This window comes from Anser brachyrhynchus (genome assembly GCF_964034855.1).
Source record: "Anser brachyrhynchus genome assembly, contig: SCAFFOLD_136, whole genome shotgun sequence".
In the NCBI taxonomy this organism is placed as follows: domain Eukaryota; kingdom Metazoa; phylum Chordata; class Aves; order Anseriformes; family Anatidae; genus Anser; species Anser brachyrhynchus.
In genome coordinates, this window is record NW_027663490.1 from 106,980 (window position 1) to 124,314 (window position 17,335).

Here is a 17,335-nt window from a genome sequence, read left to right on the forward strand (position 1 = left end):
GGGCTGAGGTCAACTGTATGAAGATCAACAAGGCCAAGTGCCGGGTCCTGCACCTGGGGCGCAACAACCCCAAGCAGAGCTACAGGCTGGGAGATGAGTGGCTGGAAAGCTGCCTGGCCGAGAAGGACCTGGGAGTGTTGGTTGACAGTCGGCTGAATATGAGCCAGCAGTGTGCCCAGGTGGCCAAGAAGGCCAACAGCATCCTGGCCTGTATAAGAAGCAGTGTGGCCAGCAGGTCTAGGGAAGTGATTGTCCCCCTGTACTCGGCTCTGGTGAGGCCGCACCTTGAGTACTGTGTTCAGTTTTGGGCCCCTCGCTACAGGAAGGACATGGACGTGCTCGAGCGAGTCCAGAGAAGGGCGACCAAGCTGGTGAGGGGTCTGGAGAACAAGTCTTACGAGGAGCGGCTGAGGGAGCTGGGCTTGTTCAGCCTGGAGAAGAGGAGGCTCAGGGGCGACCTTATCGCTCTCTACAGTTACCTTAAAGGAGGCTGTAAAGAGGTGGGGGTTGGTCTGTTCTCCTACGTGCCTGGTGACAGGACGAGGGGGAATGGGCGAAAGTTGCAACAGGGGAGTTTTAGGTTGGATGTTAGGAAGTACTTCTTTACCGAAAGGGTTATTAAGCATTGGAACGGGCTGCCCAGGGAGGTGGTGGAGTCACCATCCCTGGAGGTCTTTAAAAGACGTTTAGATGTAGAGCTTAGCGATATGGTTTAGTGGAGTACTTAGTGTTAGGTCGGAGGTTGGACTCGATGATCTTGAGGTCTCTTCCAACCTAGAAATCCGTGATACTGTGTGATACATATGTATGCATATTTGTGTGCTGGCCCCCAGATCACTCATGGTATAAAGCATTGGCCTCGAAGGCATACTCATCAAAATATTTGGTAGATCCTCCTTTTTTTTCTAGTTCCCTCAAAATGAGAGAGTTTTTACGCGCTCTCTGTGTCAAAAAGGCAAAACTTCTGATTTCCACTGTCGCTCTCGCTAACTTTCTATCACTCACTCCTCGTGTGTGTGTCTAAACACATATGTGTGTATGCGTATGCACATTTGTGTATTTCTGTGCACTGGTGTGTTTTTTGCTGTACAGGTAATAAAGACGGGGAAAGGTTTTAGTGTTTTCTTAATAGGTGAAGAAATCTTGAAGACCAGAGATTGGAACATACTGAATTTTGAATTAAAAAAAAAAAAAAAAAAGTCAAATTTTCTGGCTGTGGAAGATGGAGCCTCATTTTTGCAGCCACTTTGAATCACGAGTTCATCTCTAAATGCACTGGGTTTTTTTGTTTTTGTTTTGTTTTGTGGTGGTTTTTTTTTTGGTTTTTATTTTTTGAAGAGCTAACTAACCCTGGCTGTCTCCAGTCTGAGAGAGTGTTCAGATGGACTTGCTTCCTCCATTAGTTATAAGCTGTTTAAAAGCACATCCTATGTTTGAATTGTGGATGAGAGGCTCCCTTGGCAAAGTGAGGAGGCAAATTCTTCCTACCCCTTTATCATTAATTCACGGATTCAGTGTTGGTTCGGCCTCCAGGAGAAGTTAACTGGAAGTCTTTGAAGATCGATAACTTTGCTGAGGTTGTCCAGGTAGGTGAACTCGAAGACCCACAGTGACTGGAACGTGCTATTTAATGCGTCATACTGCGTTCTGTAGAAGTTACTCGTAGCCATAGTTGATCATTGCCTTGCATGTATGATCAGGTGGTTTTTGAAGAAGTGACTCCCTTTTCAGGCTTCCGGATGTGCTCCAAGGCATATTATTGAGGACGTGGAAGAGAACACTTGCTGACAAAGCTCCTGGCAGCTTTACAGAACTTTAGTTTAATATTGTGTTAGTTCCCGTAACAGCTGATTTCAAGGCATTGCTCTCCTCAAGAGACTAATTTGATGAACAGAAGAAAGCTGGAAAAATGCTTGCTACTCATTATTTTTCACTTGTTGGTACTTTGTTTAGGGTTACTTTTAAAAAGAAGATTTCACTGATCACAAGCCAGTGGAAGACTTTCAGCCCAAGCAAGGGTGAAGACAGCTCTCTCCAAGAGCAGAGGAAGTCCCTGTGGAGAGAACCCGAGCTTGTTATCAGAACTTGTCGGCATGTCTAAACAAGGAGACGATTGCTACTTCTATTTCTATTCTACCTGTACCAAGGTATGGCTGGGTTTCTTTTGCTTTGCTTTGCTTTGTTTTTTTGTTGTTTTTTTTTTTTTTTCATTTTTTTCAGGAAGGGGTAGAGTAGGAGGAGGAGGCACACTGGTCTTTGGTTAACGTGATAACCAGATAGATTCTGAATTCAATCGTAGCAACCTGAGGCAGTAGCATGGACGTTTTTGAGGCTGTACTATATTTTCCTTGTTGGTTTCCTTTTGGTTACAGGGAGACAACTGTTCCTTCCGCCACTGTGAAGCTGCTCTGGGGAACGAGACAGTCTGCACGCTGTGGCAGGAGGGTCGTTGTTTCAGGAATGTCTGCCGATTCAGACACATGGAAATCGATGTGAGTGCCTAAAGATGTGTTCTCAAAATAAATCAACAAAAGCATTTTTCAGTGCTGTAGGTGTGCTGATTGTGCTTTTGCAGGACAGAGTCCTTTGCTTTGGAATTACACTGGTTTCTGTTAGCAGGGGAGGGGGTGGGAGGAAGGAGAGGGAAATAAAATCAATGCCTTAGGTATGTCTTAGCAAGATTTTCTTTTATTAGACGCCGACAGTATTTTCTCAACAGATGCAGAATAACCGCTAACTAGACTGCTAAAAGCTGCTGGAGCAGGGGGGTAATAAACAGGCTGTACTAGCCTCCTGAGAGCAGGCTTGATAATGATCTATCAGGTCTCTTGTGTCCCGGAGTCCTTCAGATAATGCTGTTCTAGCTGCCTGGGCTAGGAAGCAGTGGGGAAAGTTAAAGGTGCAGAAGAACGAAGTCTCCGAGAAGTAGTTCTGGATAGAGTTAACGTAGGCAATTTAAGATGTTCTTTTTCCCTCTGAATAATCCTAGTATAATCCTAGGTGTATTAGTTTAACCCACCCTAAACTGATGTCTGAGAGTGCCTGTCTTCTCAAACTGAATGATGACAAGGCTAAACGTGCATAGTGGTTACAGCTTCTGCAAACTTTGTGAATATGCCCGGAAATACTATACTTCCGTGATAAACTGACCTTTGGAATGATGTTTCAGCACTGTATTGTGACAGCCCTATCGCTGTCGTGACCTGGAACTGTGCATCTCTTTGCAAACCTTAGGTGCATGTTATCACGAGCTTGTCTTTCTTTCTGTCTTCAGAAAAAGCGCGCTGAGATTCCCTGCTACTGGGAGAAGCAGCCAGTAGGCTGTCAGAAAGCCAACTGTGCTTTTCATCACGCAAAGGGACGTTACATCGATGGCGTCTTCTTACCACCAAGCAAGAGTGAGTTTAGGTCCTTTTTCTTTAAGTATTGAAGAATTAATTTTGCATATTACTTAGTGGGTGCCAATAGTGTAGGAGACATCAGGTAACCGTTCATTTGTGAGTGCAGGAAAAGGTCTGCAGTCCTAGGTGGTCAGCTAAACCGAGTGTACTGCTGCTGTACTGCTGGTATTTGTTTTCTGCTTTCATGCTCAGCTTCTCTCTGCTTTGTGTGATATTTGCCTTGCAGTTTGCTTTCTGTTGTTTCGTCTTCTGCTGGGTGGTAGGGAGATGTGTTGTTGTTTGAAGGCAAGTCATTGTTCACGGTGTAAACAGTGGCGGGATGGGCAAAAGGAGATGCTGCATTCATTGCCTGTGCAGGTTATCTGCCTTAGCTACCATCTTCATGCATTGTGGTCAAAGTTTTAAACTGCCATATTACTGATGATCCTCCTCTTCCTCTAGCTACACTGCCAAGTCCGCCTGAGTCCGCGGACGATGATTTGAAAGTGGCTCAGATGTCACTGCAGCAAAACAAACTTTCTGTCCAGTCCAATCCCTCTCCATAGCTAAGGCGGGTGATGAAAGTGGAAAACTCGGAAAATGTCCCAAGCCCTACACACCCTCCAGTTGTAATCAATGCTGCAGATGATGATGAAGATGATGATGGTGAGCATGGTTTGGTTCCTGGAAGGAATTTGTGCTGTAAATGATTGTGTAAGTCTTTGGTTCTTGGAAGGAATTTGTGCTGTAAATGAATGTATAAATCACAGATGACCTGAGGTCTGACTAGCGATAGGGCAGGCAGTCCGCTCAGGTCACTGGTGGCTTTGTCTGGCAGTCAGCGGACAGAACCTGAAATGTTGGAGGAAAGCTTAGAACCACTCTTGGCTTTAGCTGGTCTGTTGTGTAAAGCTCTATGTGAAACTAGGAAGGAAATTCCTTTTTTTTTGTCTGAAGAGTAATATGTTGTGTAGTAGTTAAAGCTGCAGAGAGAATCTAGAGTCCTAGATGTTTTGTCCTAGGGTAGTCTACTTACGAGTTCATCAGGTCAGTGTAGCTGTATTAAAAAAAAAAAAAAAAAAACAAAAAAAACCCAACTTTTTTATAGGAACCATGGACTGAAGTGTCATTGCATGAGCTACATAATCACGAACAATCTGGCCTATGCATAACTGAATAGATTTTTCCCCTTCAGACCAGCTTTCTGCGGAAGGAGAAGAAACTAAAACTCCCGTCCAGCAACCAGCTGAGGAAGGCCAAAATGGATTACGGATGATTTCCACTCGGAAAGCCAGTGCTACTACTGCTAAACAAGGTATTCCAGCACCTGTAGTAGGATAAATCGGCAGGAGAACTTGACAATTAACTCAAAAGCAATGTGGCGTAAAAACACAACAGAATGTAGGGGTGCTGAATGGACTCGGTTATTTCCATGATCTCATTTCTCCCTGATACCATCATGTGCCCATTGGGTCAGAAAGTTGAACTGCTTTTCTTTCCTTTTGGAGAACAAAACAGGGTCACAGCATGGAGTTTAAATGGCTGCACGTGCAGCCTGGCAACCACTGTTGAAAGCCATATCTAACGATAGAGGGATCTAATATCACGTAAATGGATTAAAATTAAAACTACAGTTTTTACCCTGAAGGGTGAAAGGAGGGGCAAAATGCCATTGATTCTATGGTTGTTTCACTTGTGAGGAGTGTTGACAGGCTTTATTCTAAATACTTCTGAAAGTTCCTGAGCACTAAGAAGCCTGAGGATCTGTGGTCCTCAGTGAGTGCCTCTAAGCCTTAGTCTCATTAACTGTTTTCTGTTTTCAGAGGACGGTCTGAATTTTGGAATAAAAACACTTGAAGAAATCAAATTGCAGAAAATGAAGGAAAAAACTAAGAGACACGGTGGTGAGTTAATATTCCCTGCTTCCTTACCCGGTTCACCTTCATCCTGTGTGATGATTTTTCTTTCAAAAAAAACCTCTTCCAGTAATACCGGGTAGCTGGCTATGCTTTGGTGAATCCAACTATTTTGCCAAAGAAGTGAAATTTGATTGGCTTCAGAATGGCAGGTGATGGTGGCTGGGAGCTGCTTGAGGGATAGACTTCCATGTTTAGCTGGGGGCATCGAGCAACCTGATTCTCAGCCAGCTGGTATTCTAGATGGGAATTCCAAGGGCAACCAGAGGCAAACTAGTCACCTCTCTTATTTGCATGCTCTGGTCACTGTATGTTTGACAGTAATGAATAATTAAAGTTTTTTGTTCTTCGTGATAGTTTTTTCTGTTTGGTAAACTTCCTTATGTTTTGCTTGCTCTGAGCAGAAGGTCCTTCAAGATCTTCTCTTCCTCCCGTCGATTCTATGATTTTTCCTGCTCCGGAAAAGGAAAATGTCCGGACAGTGGTGAGAACTGTGACACTGTCTACAGAGGAAGGTAATAATTCATGCTTTTGTTTTGATTTCATTACTCCTAAACTGGAAGGTTAAGCAAGAAGGAAGGCAATTCACCCCTGTTAGCCTCCTGGTGCTGCCGCCTTCTGTTCAAAACATGCTTTTATGCTGAAAGTCCCTGGTTGTACTGGAAAGCTTTGGTGCTCAGGTTAAGTGCAGTAGCAGGAGAAAGAAAAAAATGTGTCAGTATGCAAATAGGGGGATAACTGAAAAACAGGAGAGTAACGAGAAGAAAGAGCTCTAGAGGACAGTGCTATGTAAGAAGCAATTTCTGAAGCTTTAAAGAGGCTGACAGTGGCACGTGTGGACAGTAGTGCGATAGGAGTCTGTGTATAAATTATATTGTTTAGAGTTGTGCAAATTCCTTTGAAAGGGAAAGAAGTGAAGAAGTACTTCTACCCATAGACATTCACCTTAGAAAGGAATATTTCTCAGCATTTGTACCTAATAATATTCTGCTTGCTTATGCAGCTCTGTTCTGCACAAAGTATAGCTGTCAAGCAGACTCAGATTCATTCTCGACTACATTCAGCTGGAATTTGAGGCAAACACTGAGACTATGGATACTTTTTCTAAGTTAATTATAGTTGAAATATGAGTTTGTGTGGTTTAGCTGTCAAAACAGTGCCTTGCTGGGTTTTTTTTGGACATGGGCTAACAGTATACTATTTCTATTGGCTACTGGTTTCTATGAAATAGAAAAATTTTACTTTTGTTTTAGGGGAGGAACCTGTGGTTCGACTAGATCTTGCTGAGAAACAAGGAAAACGGAAAGCCTCCGTGGGTAAGAACTTTTTATGAGCTGTTATTTAGGTGCCGCCTTCTCTATATGACTGCATTGAAGAGTATTTTTGACGTATGAGAGGAAAATGCATTGCAGTGGAGATCTGTGTTGACTGCAGAAATGGCAAAAAAACCATTTAGCAGCTGAAAGGCAATTTTATGAAAATATGCTTGAAAAATAGAAGCTTGTGGTTGACTGTTCTCAAATCTTCCTGCAAAGAAATGTTCTTAAAATATTCCTTGTTTTCTCTGTCTGAAGCTGATGTAAGCGCCCTTCCGGTGAAGCGCAGCCTTGCTGAAAGGCTGGGGAAGAAGGTGGAGGTTCCGGGAAATGCTGACAAAGCACCAAAGAGAGGTACAGCTACTAAACAGGCATCTGGATGTGATTCACGGGTTTTGTAGTTAGGCTTTCTGTTTGTCCTTTTCCTGCGATGTTTCTTTTTGCATGTTGGCTGAGGTCTTAATCACCGGGATTCAAAGTTACCTTTCCTGCCTTGTTTTTGAATGTGAACACAAAGTTGACGTTTATGCAGCCTCCCTAATTTGGTCTTTTTCTGTTTTGCAGTTCAAGTTCCCAAGTCTGTGAAGGAGAGGCTAGGATTACCTTCTCAACGGACTAGTACTGCGAAAGGTAACAACTGGCTATTAAATATACTTTCTCCTTCTTCCTTTCCGTGAACTTAGACCGTTTTCATACAGCCCTAAAAAGGAATTCAAATGAAAACAAAGAACTGATTCCTCTTGCTCGAGTGCTGAAGCTCTTCTGACAGCCACTATCAGAAATCTGGCTCTAGGTGTGTGTTTATTTTCCGCTTGTGCCTTGTCAAGGTTTTAAGCTGCTTCTGTGAACCATCATATACAATTAGAATAGAGCCACTGCCGGGAGCAGGAATTTGAAATGCAGTCTGAAAAAGTAATCAAGTAAACTAGCATTTCTGTGTAGCAACTCTCTCTGGATAGGGCTGGTCTTCAAAATACAACAAGTGGCTCAGAGGAGGAGGAGAATGTTAGGCTATTGTCCTAAGATGCGTTATTGGGAACGCTCAGGCTTAGTTTTCCTTAGTACTGTGACAAATTTTGGAGACTTAAACTATTGTTGGACTCTCTTTAAATGTTGGCGCTTCTCATTTCTTGATGATGACAGGGAAGGCTGCTAAGCCAAAGGGAGAGGTCCATGTGAAAACACTGGAGGAAATCCGTCGTGAGAGAGCTCTTCAGAGACGAGAATGTCAAGCCAAAGCCCAGGCTGAATGGCATGGTAAAACCAAAGATCCCAGCGCAGGGGCAAAAATTGAGGGTGAGCCCAAGAAGCAGAGCGTGCTCACTCTTTCCGGGCCCAGCAAAGTGCAGTCGAAGGAGCCGGCAGGTAAAGCCAAGCCAGAAGGAGAAGTGCGTGTTAAAACCCTGGAAGAAATAAAGCGCGAGAAAGCTCTGCGGATGCAGCAGAGTGGAGAAAATGTGCCAGCTCCCCCAGCACAACCTGGACCTGCCCCAGCCGGGCAGAAATCGTTATGGAACACAAAGCTATCAGGTAATAAGATGCTTTAATACCTGCCCCGGTGAGGTGCTTCCCATATTGAGCAAGTTCCGTTTGCTCAGGATCTGCTTTGCTTTTTCCTTCAATGCAGAGGATAAAAGAGTTTAAGGCTGCAAAGTTCAAAGGCAAAGAAGGGCCAGAACATGCAACCATGTCTGTTTTCGTTAATTACGTGATGGTATTCTGTATTTCCCACTAGAAAATTAACACATTGAGGGGCTTTTTAGTCTAATTTTGGTATTCTGTTTTTTTCTGCCATCTGTTTATGGTATGAAGTCCTCCCTGCGTTGAGTTCAAGTTCACCTTCCTCTTTGGCATGTGTTGCTTAACTTGACACGTGTATGTGTTTGTAAAGCATGCTTCAGCGTCTTAATGTGGGGGGCCAGTTTCTGTCAAAAATGACAGAGGATCAAAGGCCTCGTTGTTAAGATTATATCAACTTTGTAAAATGAGATTGTGTGAGGGAGATAAGGAGGGCTTAAAGGCTGCATGCACTGCACATTGTAGCCTTTCTCTCTGTCTCATGGGACACGAGGAAATAAACACACAAAGAAAACAAGTACCCAGCTTTCTTTCGTTTCTTCTCCTGCCAGCCAGATGTTAGGTCAGGAATGGGAGACTAGAATATGACTCTACAAATTTGGATTTTGTAGAACAACTTAATAGATTTTGTGGGACATCACTGCAGGGGAGAGGAAGCTGGTACAACAGTTGCATACACTCTCTTGTCTTACTATACCTGCTGCTTTTCCTTTCCTAGAGGGAGCAAGACTTTAAATACAAAAGCTGTCAACATTTGTGAATCTTACTAGACTTCATACAACGTCTTAGAGTATTGCTTGCACTTGGGATCGCTCTGTGTCTGAGTTTCCCTCGTCCTGGATTATGATTTACTGTAGCTATTCAGTTCCTTTGTTCCTTTGTATGGATTGTTGGTAGACGGAGTTTACTATGTGGAAGATATTGCTGAGAATCCAGGCAATGGCAGTGTAATTCTGCTGGCCAAATACAGTTAACTGTGTAGACGGGCCGTGGAAATGAGGAAGAGAACGTGGATTTTTCATGAGGCAGAGCAAGACTGTATCAGTTCTCTCTTCCTTTTACTCTAGCCAACTTTAACATGTTTGCGAAGCCTTGGGATGGGAAAGTCGCTTCCCCCAAGAAGAAGGCACTGAAACGTAAGGCACCTGGCAGTTTTCCCTCTGCTGTAGCAGCTGTGAAGCCACGGACTGCCTCTGACGCTGACACAATGGGACCTCCAGCCAAAAAAGCAGCTATGGTAAGGACAGGGGCTAATGCAGAAATGGATCCCTTGTAAAATTTACACCCTCCTCTAGGAGAAAAGATGGAAAACTCAAAAGTTCTACAGGCTTTCTGTTTCCTTTTAAATCCAGTAGCTGCCTACAGAATTCTTGTAGTACCCTTCCATATTTATTAGATTAATGGCACTATTTACTTAGTCCTCTGTGATTCTGTGATTTCTCTGGTGTGGAGGATTTTGTCCATTAATGCTGTGTTCTTAAAAGACACAAGATCATTAGTAACCTCCAAGTGAATATTAACTTTCTTCAGGAGCACCTTGGTTTTGTATTTTGGCTAAGGCTCCGCAATGCCAGAGGAGAAGCAGCATGGAGGAAAAAGCTAGTAAGGAATCTTTTACCCATGAGTCCTAAATGCTGTTTTGCTGCTTTCTAGGCTGTTCCAGCCACGCTGGAGCACGTCCCAGCCACCAGACTTGAAGAAAATCCCCAAAACAGGTGATGACCACAACTTGTTCTTTTTCTCAATCGGTGTATATCCCCAGTGAAACATAAGTTCTGTCACACGTGGGGAAAAAAGGAGGGTTCTGAGATAATTAAAGCCCAAATCCATCAGAGGAATAAGTCACGTGAAATGACTTTCTAGCAGCTAGCAGGAATGCTTAATTAGACTTACTTTCTTTAAATGCTGCAAGTCGGTACAGCTTTCCAGTGACTTCTTGCTCTGTCTGAATACCTAAATGAGGATGAGGTGAAGTTCTCCTACTTCCTCGTGAGGTGATAAATGATGAGTAGTGTCCTCTGCCTTTTGGTCCTCAAGAATGCCACCCGAACAAACATACAAGGTGACAAGAGTGCAGGGAGAGCAGAGGGAAGTGATGGCTGCAGATCAGCTTCCTGTAGTGGGGAGCAAACTCTGCTGAGTGTGCCGTGGGAAAAATGACTAACTTAGCAAACAGATATTTGCAGATGGAGACTTCTTAACATTTTTACAGGAAAATTAAGCAAGGTGGCAAAGTGCCTCTTGCTACAACAATTGAACCATCTTTGCTAGACTCCAGGTGCTCTGGCTTCACAGAGAAACCCCCAAACTGAAAAATGTACCTGCTAATATATTGGGCTCTAAATGTCGCCCTGGGTTAATTGAATAACAATCCCTGGGTAAGATTGAAGTGCAGGAGGGGTTGGCTACGGTTTTAAGAGCCGGTTTGCAGAAAAGGGATTTCCCGTTAAGAAATGGCATATACTGATTGTTCTCTTCCTTGCTCTGCCAAGACCTGAAGCACATCTTGGAAGCCAGGCAGAATCTGTGGAGCCAATGGAGTTCTCAAGCTCGACTTCAGCTTCTTCCCAGCTAGAAGAAGCAAGGACACGCCGGCTGAGTTCCACAGGCAACGCGCCCGTATCTGTAGACGAGGATTTAGAGACGCTACTTTGGGAACTCTCAGACGGCATACTGGAAGCCGAGCTCGACTTGGACCCAGGGAAGGATGAGGATGACCTCCTCCTTGAGCTTTCCAAGATGATTGATGATTGAACTGCATAGTCCTATGGTATATTAAAAAAAAAAAAAAAAAAACAAAAAAAAAACAACTCTTCTTCTTGTTGGATACCCCGAGGTGATCCTTTTTCTAACTGAGGCTTTGCAATGAGACTTAAAGCACAGTTGGAACTGGTAGAAATTGGCAGGATCTGCACTCAGTTGTCCTAAGTTTCCCTGCTGGTCAGAGTTAAGGTCTTGTGCATGGTTCCGTAACTATAGGTGGCTACCTTTGATATCAAGAGGACAAAGCACTTGTTTCTTTTGGCACAGAAAGATGTCCATCGGCACGCTGTGGTGGCTGTGAATTGACGTAGTGATGGAGCGATGCTCTGAAGGCTTAAACGGAAAGCTTCTTCCTTCCGCCCCCCCTTGGCACAGCTCCATGTTGGGCACATTGTGAAGCCTGGGTGTTCTGATTTCTCGGACAGTTGATACCCAAATCCCGGAGTTACTATGTCAACTCTTGACTTTTATTTGTGTATGCCATTGTTTTGACTGTAATCTTTTCAGATGATGAAGCTGTAGGGGCGGGAGGGAGCAGAATAATTATTCTAGCGTTGTGGACCAAACATGCTGCCAGGAGTGGTGGTGGTGGGGTCAGCCCACCCGGCCTTACTTTCAATTATCAGGGATGATAAAATGGTGTGAAAAGCAGCAGCTCTGCGATACGGCTACGCTACCTCCACTCCCTTCTCTTGTGCTGTACCAAAGTTCCCCCAAGCTTTGGTTGGTGCTTTTTGCTGGTGACAGTAGGACTCCAGGGCGAGTAGTCGGGACTCTCCTGCAGTAACTGGGTCAATTAAGGGTTGGTTTAAGTGCCTCCTGGTTTTTAAAATTGCTCCCCTGAGCTGCTGGCTCTGCTGCCTGCTACAGCAAATGTTCGGGTGCCATCAGCGTCGCACTTGGGCGTGGGCACTGACTCTGCGGAGGAGAGCTGAGGCTCGGGTGTATTGTGTACCCTGCCGCCAGTGATCGTTTTCCCCTAGCAGATCTATTTTGAATTATTTCCCTAAATTTTAGAGGAACTTTAGGCTCTTTGTGCTATGATTTGTGAAGCTGTAGGGGCCCTCAGGCATTTGCTGCTGGCAGAGAAAAACCGCTTGTCGAATTTGTTGTAAATACTTTCTGTTTGGACAACAACGCCTGTGTGTGTGTGTGTGTGTGTGTGTGTGTACGTGCGTGCTTTGATGACCCCCTGCAACGCCCCAGCTCCGCGAGGGAAGCTTTGAAGCGGCTCTGGGAAAACCTCTGCGGAAGAAACTGCTGCTGGCGACTTGCGGAAAACGGACTCCACAATCAGTGAGATTGTAAAGTAGGTATGTTTATTCAGTGCTGGGCAGCACGGGAGGTCGTGGGCATGAAGATTGATGACTCTTCCTCGTCACCGCTAGTTGACCTCTTGTCTTTGCACAGACTCAGTTGCTCCTTGGCTCTTGTCCACCTGCAGGACCAGTTTCTCCCAGTTTCTTAAGATAGGCTCGCTCTCTTATTAGGAGACTGACCTTGGTAAGGGGCCCAAGGCTTCTTGCTTTAGTTAATTGGCACAGTGCACCATAGTTAGCAAAGACACTAAGTAGCATCCTAGTTTAATGCCGTCAGCACTCTATCTCTACTTGATAAGATTCTCCTAACTCCCTCTCTCACTGGAGCCCACGCAGCCCTCCGTCCTGCCGAAGGACTTCACGGGGACTTCTGCCGGCTCCGGGTGCCCGCACACAGACAGAAATGTCTTTGAGAGAAAACAATCAGGAGGAGGAGAGCTCAGAGACTGCGGCCGGCTTCGGCCACCTTCCCCTCGCTTTCCCTCTCCGTGTTCAAACCGAGCACTGTTCTGCCGTCAACCTTCGCTGCCTCTGCCTGCGGCGCTGGGCTTTCGCGTGTGCCATTGCTCCTCTACATATTTTATCCTTCCTTTTGTAAGGAATGGTCCAGCAATTCGTGTCACTAAGGGATTTGAAGGGTTAACATCGAGGCCCGGGTCTAGGTGATAAGAGAACAAAGGGGTTTTTAGGGAAAAGTGCTGACTACTGCAGGGGATGTTGCTAGAGTTTCTGAAATCCGGCGCAGAGGCTCCCAAACGAGGAGGAAGGGGGAGATGAAGGACAATTGAAGGACAAAAGCCTGAGAGGAAGACAACCAGCATTCAGCCCGAGCAAGCCCCGAGAGACCACCAGAGACTGATACGCAGGCGCCCCTGGGAGGGGTTTCGGATTCCGGAAACCAATTCTAATAACCCTGCCTCTTCTCGAAGTAGTAATGAATATGTATTAGCCTGGGAGCATCAAAACCAGCCGCCTTACGTAACAGGTGTGCGTCCTGGGGGAGCAGAGACTCCCGGCGCACCCAGCGCTGCTTGCTTGCCTCTATTCGTTTAATAAATTGTAAACTTTGATTGTAATCCTATTTGGATTTATAACAGCCATTTATAACACTTTTTATATTTGTATTTTATTTAAGGCTGTCTTGCCCCCCTCCCCCCCCCAGCCTCGCTGCTCACCAATAAAGCTGGCGCAGGGACTCCTGCCTGCGACCATAGAGACGCGGTCCTCCCGGCCTGCTAGAGCGGCCCCCCACGCTCCTCCAGCATCCCAGCGTCCCTTGTGCGCTCCCGCCCGGCCTCAGGGGCTTCCGGAGGCGGCCCAGCAGGGGCGGCGGGAGCAGCGAGGCGGCGGCAGCCATGGCGTACCGCGGGCAGGACCAGAAGGTGCAGACGGTGATGGTGCAGCCCATCGTAGCCTTCCTGCGGCCGGGGAGCGACGGGGGAGCGGGTGGGGGGCGGCCCGGGCCTCAGGGGTCTCGGCCCGGACCTTGAGGCCTTGTCCCGGGGCCCTGGGGCCTCGTTGCAGGGTTTGAGGCCTTGTCTTGAGGCCTTGTCCCGGGCCTGGAGCTCTTGTCCCCGTGCTGAGCCCTTCACGCAGTGCCCCAGAACCTCATCTTCCGCTACCTGCAGAGCGTGAGTAGCGCGGGGAGAGGACGGGGAGGGGATGGGGATGGGGATTTGGAGGGGGTGGGGGGAGCGGGGAGGGTCCGGGGATCTCCCTCGCTGAGTTTTCGGCTCCCACCCGTTGCTCGGGGCAGGTTTGTGGGGAATGGAGAGCTGTGCGGCGTGGTGGTGGGTACAAGGAGCTGCTGCGCAGCCCGGCGTTTCCCCCTCGTGTTAACGGGAGTGGGATCGTGCAGCCGGGCGTGCAGGAGTGTTCCCTTGTGACTGGAAACGTGTCCTTCAGCAAACGTGTAGTATTCACCCAGTCATATAAGACTCTAAAATGTCAGACTGTTAATTGAAACTGCCCCTGAGAGTTGCTCCTTGGAGTTTTTGGGAGCTCTAGCGGCTATGGTTAGCGGGTATTTCTGAACACACGAGAGAGAACAAAACTGCTCGCGGTGTTTGTGTTCCAATTTACTCTCCTCCTTCGTTCTGCAGAGCTCGAGGATCCAGGTGTGGCTGAGCAAGTGAACGTGCGGATAGAAGGCTGCATCATCGTGAGTGTCAGCACGACCCCACGTTACATCGTTAGTTTGTTTTCCCTCATTCACAATCCTATTTTTTCTTGTCAAGAAAAACTAGCCCAAGGGAAAAAAGAAATCGTGCTTCTCTAACAATTAGTCTTCGTTGTCCAGCCTGGGTCAGCACAGCTGACGATGGTTCGTGTTGTTGCTGAACTAATTGCCACTGTTGCCGATTTCTAGGGCTTTGACGAGTACGTGAATTTGGTGCTGGACGACGCAGAGGAGATTCACTCCAAGGCAAAATCAAGGAAACAGCTGGGTGTGTCGTGTGTCTGTGCAACCCGAGTGACGCGCGGTCTGAAACCTGCCCGGGTGAGCCTTCTAGGTAGCAGCACTGAGACGTACCAACCGTGTGACGAGCCTTGCTGTTGAAGTTCAGTGAGCAATTCCTGGCTACATCTCTGTCCCTGATGATTTTTGAGCTGCTGATTTTGCTGGATGAAGGAGAATCTGTCCCTGCCTGAGACCAGTTCTGGTCTTTGAAACGTGTAATACCAGGCGGCCTGCACTCTGCATGATGGGCAAAACCCTGCTCAACCACACAAAACACTTTCTGAAAACACGAGATTATTCTCAGGTTCTGGGCTCTCTCTAATCCCCTCTTTCCCTTCTCTTTGCTGCAGGCTGGATCGTGTTAAAAGGGGACAACATCACTCTTCTACAGAGCGTTTCTAAGTAGAATTTGCCATCCTTAGAACAAAGGTGGCTGCCGTGCTGCGGAGTGACTGAGTGCCAGGGGAACGCGGCCCACTGGTAGATAGGAAGTTATTTGTAACTGGGGTTGCATGCTGAGGTCAAAAGTCTTTCCTTTGTGGGAGCGAGTTGTTTGTAGCTTGAAACAATACGTGATGTATTTCACAAATAGCCATTTTTCACATTAACTGTAAATGTAAACCACAAATCTGCCTGTTTTCAGTCTCTTCCTTCTGTGAATGGAGAAGGAGGAGAAATATAGAAGCGTGGGCTTTTCCTTTTGCTGTGGATCTGATAAGTTTCGATAACGCTATGTGCTTTCTTGACCATTACATCTGCGTTATGTGGCCAGGGTGGACTCGTTCAGGGCACGGAAGCCCCACACAGTCCTTGAGCTAGCAGGGTGCTAAGGAGGGTGTTGGAGATTTTGCATACAATTGCAGCCCTTTGTTGCTGCAGTGACAGGTTCCTCAGATTCTTTCTAAACAGGGTTTAGCTTGTTGAGAATCTTTTTGGGAGTGTTTATTGTGGATCAGTCAGTAAAAGTATCTTAGTGGGCCCGTGAGGGATTTGGGGCTGTGGTGCAGTAACCCAGTGTTTACAAGTGTTACTGCTATGCATGCTTGTCCAATAACGTCTCCAGATCAGAGAGTGAGAGCGGGCAACTGGTTTGGATTAAATCTGTCACTTCTTGCTGCTTTGGACAGAGCCTGTAGATTAAACCCTTGTGCTGTTCAATAAGCTGGGGTATCAGATGTGTCGGTTGGGTTTTTATCATTTGATTTATTTTTTTTATCCGTTTGGAGATCTGTCTTTTCTATTTAAGTTTCCCCAAGAGAGCTGAGTTGCTTGATGCATCGACCAAAGAGAAGTTCCCCGGCTGACTTGGGACAGCCAGTCCCCTCGTTTTTCTGATCACAAAAAAAAAAAAAAAAAAAAGAAAAAGAAAAAAATCGAAGAAGAAAAATTTTGACTGTAACTGTAACTCAGAAACTAAGATTACCTAAATGGAGAGAAATGAATTTTGATGCACAGGCTGTGCTAGAAATCTGTTAATCAGCATTCAGTTTTTCAAAACTTCAATTTGTGTATCATCATCATGAAAATTAATAAATTCAAGGTGGGAGATCCTTTCCTGAAAGGGAAGGACAGAAATACGAGTCTTGCTGTGGGGCCTACCCAGCGCAGTTCTGCCATTCCGAGAAGTAATACGTCAGGAGTGTCACAGCAGACGTTCCCAGGAAGAAACCTTTGAGGGGCAGCGTGACACACTTGATTGGCTAAAGCAGCTTCAGCTGGACAGCCTGCTGCCGGGATGGGTAATTCTAAGTTGTGTTCAAGTTGCTGAGTTCCTTTCAGCATGTAGTAAAGATGTAACGTGCCGATGTCGTTTGGGAACAGGAGGCATTACGTGTCACCAGCAGTGGGCACGTAGGGAACAAAACAGTATCTTACGAGGTCCTCCACATCTGCCTTTCATTTTGTCCTTGGTTTGCCAGCTGGAGCTTTCAGGAGGTGAGGAAGGAGGCTGTCCCAGTGAATAGTTCAGGTGTTGCAGGGTATTTGTGATGCAGTGCTTGTAAAATTTACCTGCCCGCATCTCCTGTTACAGGCAGCCCCCCGTGGGCCCTGTGAGATGGGGAGCTGCTGCCCGGGGTTAGGCCCAAGGTGCCCTGTCAGGCCCAGGGCCGCCCTTCCCCTTCCCCTCGCCCTGCCCTTCCCTCCCGCTCCTCAGCCCTTGCTCAGGCCTTTTGGGCCGTCTGGCCGTCCGTCTGTCCATCCATCCGGCCGTCTGGCCGTCCATCTGGCCCTGTGTCCCTCCATCCCACCGCCCTGCCCCGTCCCTGCCGTCTCCCTAGGGAAGCAAAGAGTCCCTGGGCTGCCTTCAGGGGGGAGGTTCTGCTCAGGAAATTAAAGCTTCCCCCTTAACGGGCGCCTTGCGAGTTATTTTGAGTTCCAACCTTCTGCCTTCCTTTCGTAGCAGTGCCTCTGAGGGGTGCGCTGTAAGGTAGCCGTCATCTGGCGCGCTGCTCCTGCGTTTCCCAAAGGAACTGCCTTCGGGATCTGACTAACTCTGGATGCACGCGGTTGTCACCTTAATTTCTCCGTTAGTTTGCTGAAAACAACCCGCTTGGGTGACCTTTGTGTTTGTTTCTTCAAACTTGGATCGAGGAGGTCTCTG

General features: G+C 46.6%; 2 long non-coding RNA genes across 2 annotated transcripts; both read left to right on the plus strand.

Moving 5' to 3' along the window:
- The first annotated feature begins 345 nt into the window (after positions 1-345).
- Positions 346-8,695, plus strand: LOC308187402. The gene is made up of 2 exons (XR_013944663.1): positions 346-4,046; positions 4,576-8,695. It is a non-coding gene; the product is annotated as an uncharacterized lncRNA (long non-coding RNA).
- Positions 8,696-12,241: 3,546 nt separating this feature from the next.
- On the plus strand, positions 12,242-16,308 carry LOC308187394. The gene is made up of 2 exons (XR_013944655.1): positions 12,242-14,433; positions 14,641-16,308. It is a non-coding gene; the product is annotated as an uncharacterized lncRNA (long non-coding RNA).
- The last annotated feature ends 1,027 nt before the right edge of the window (positions 16,309-17,335 follow it).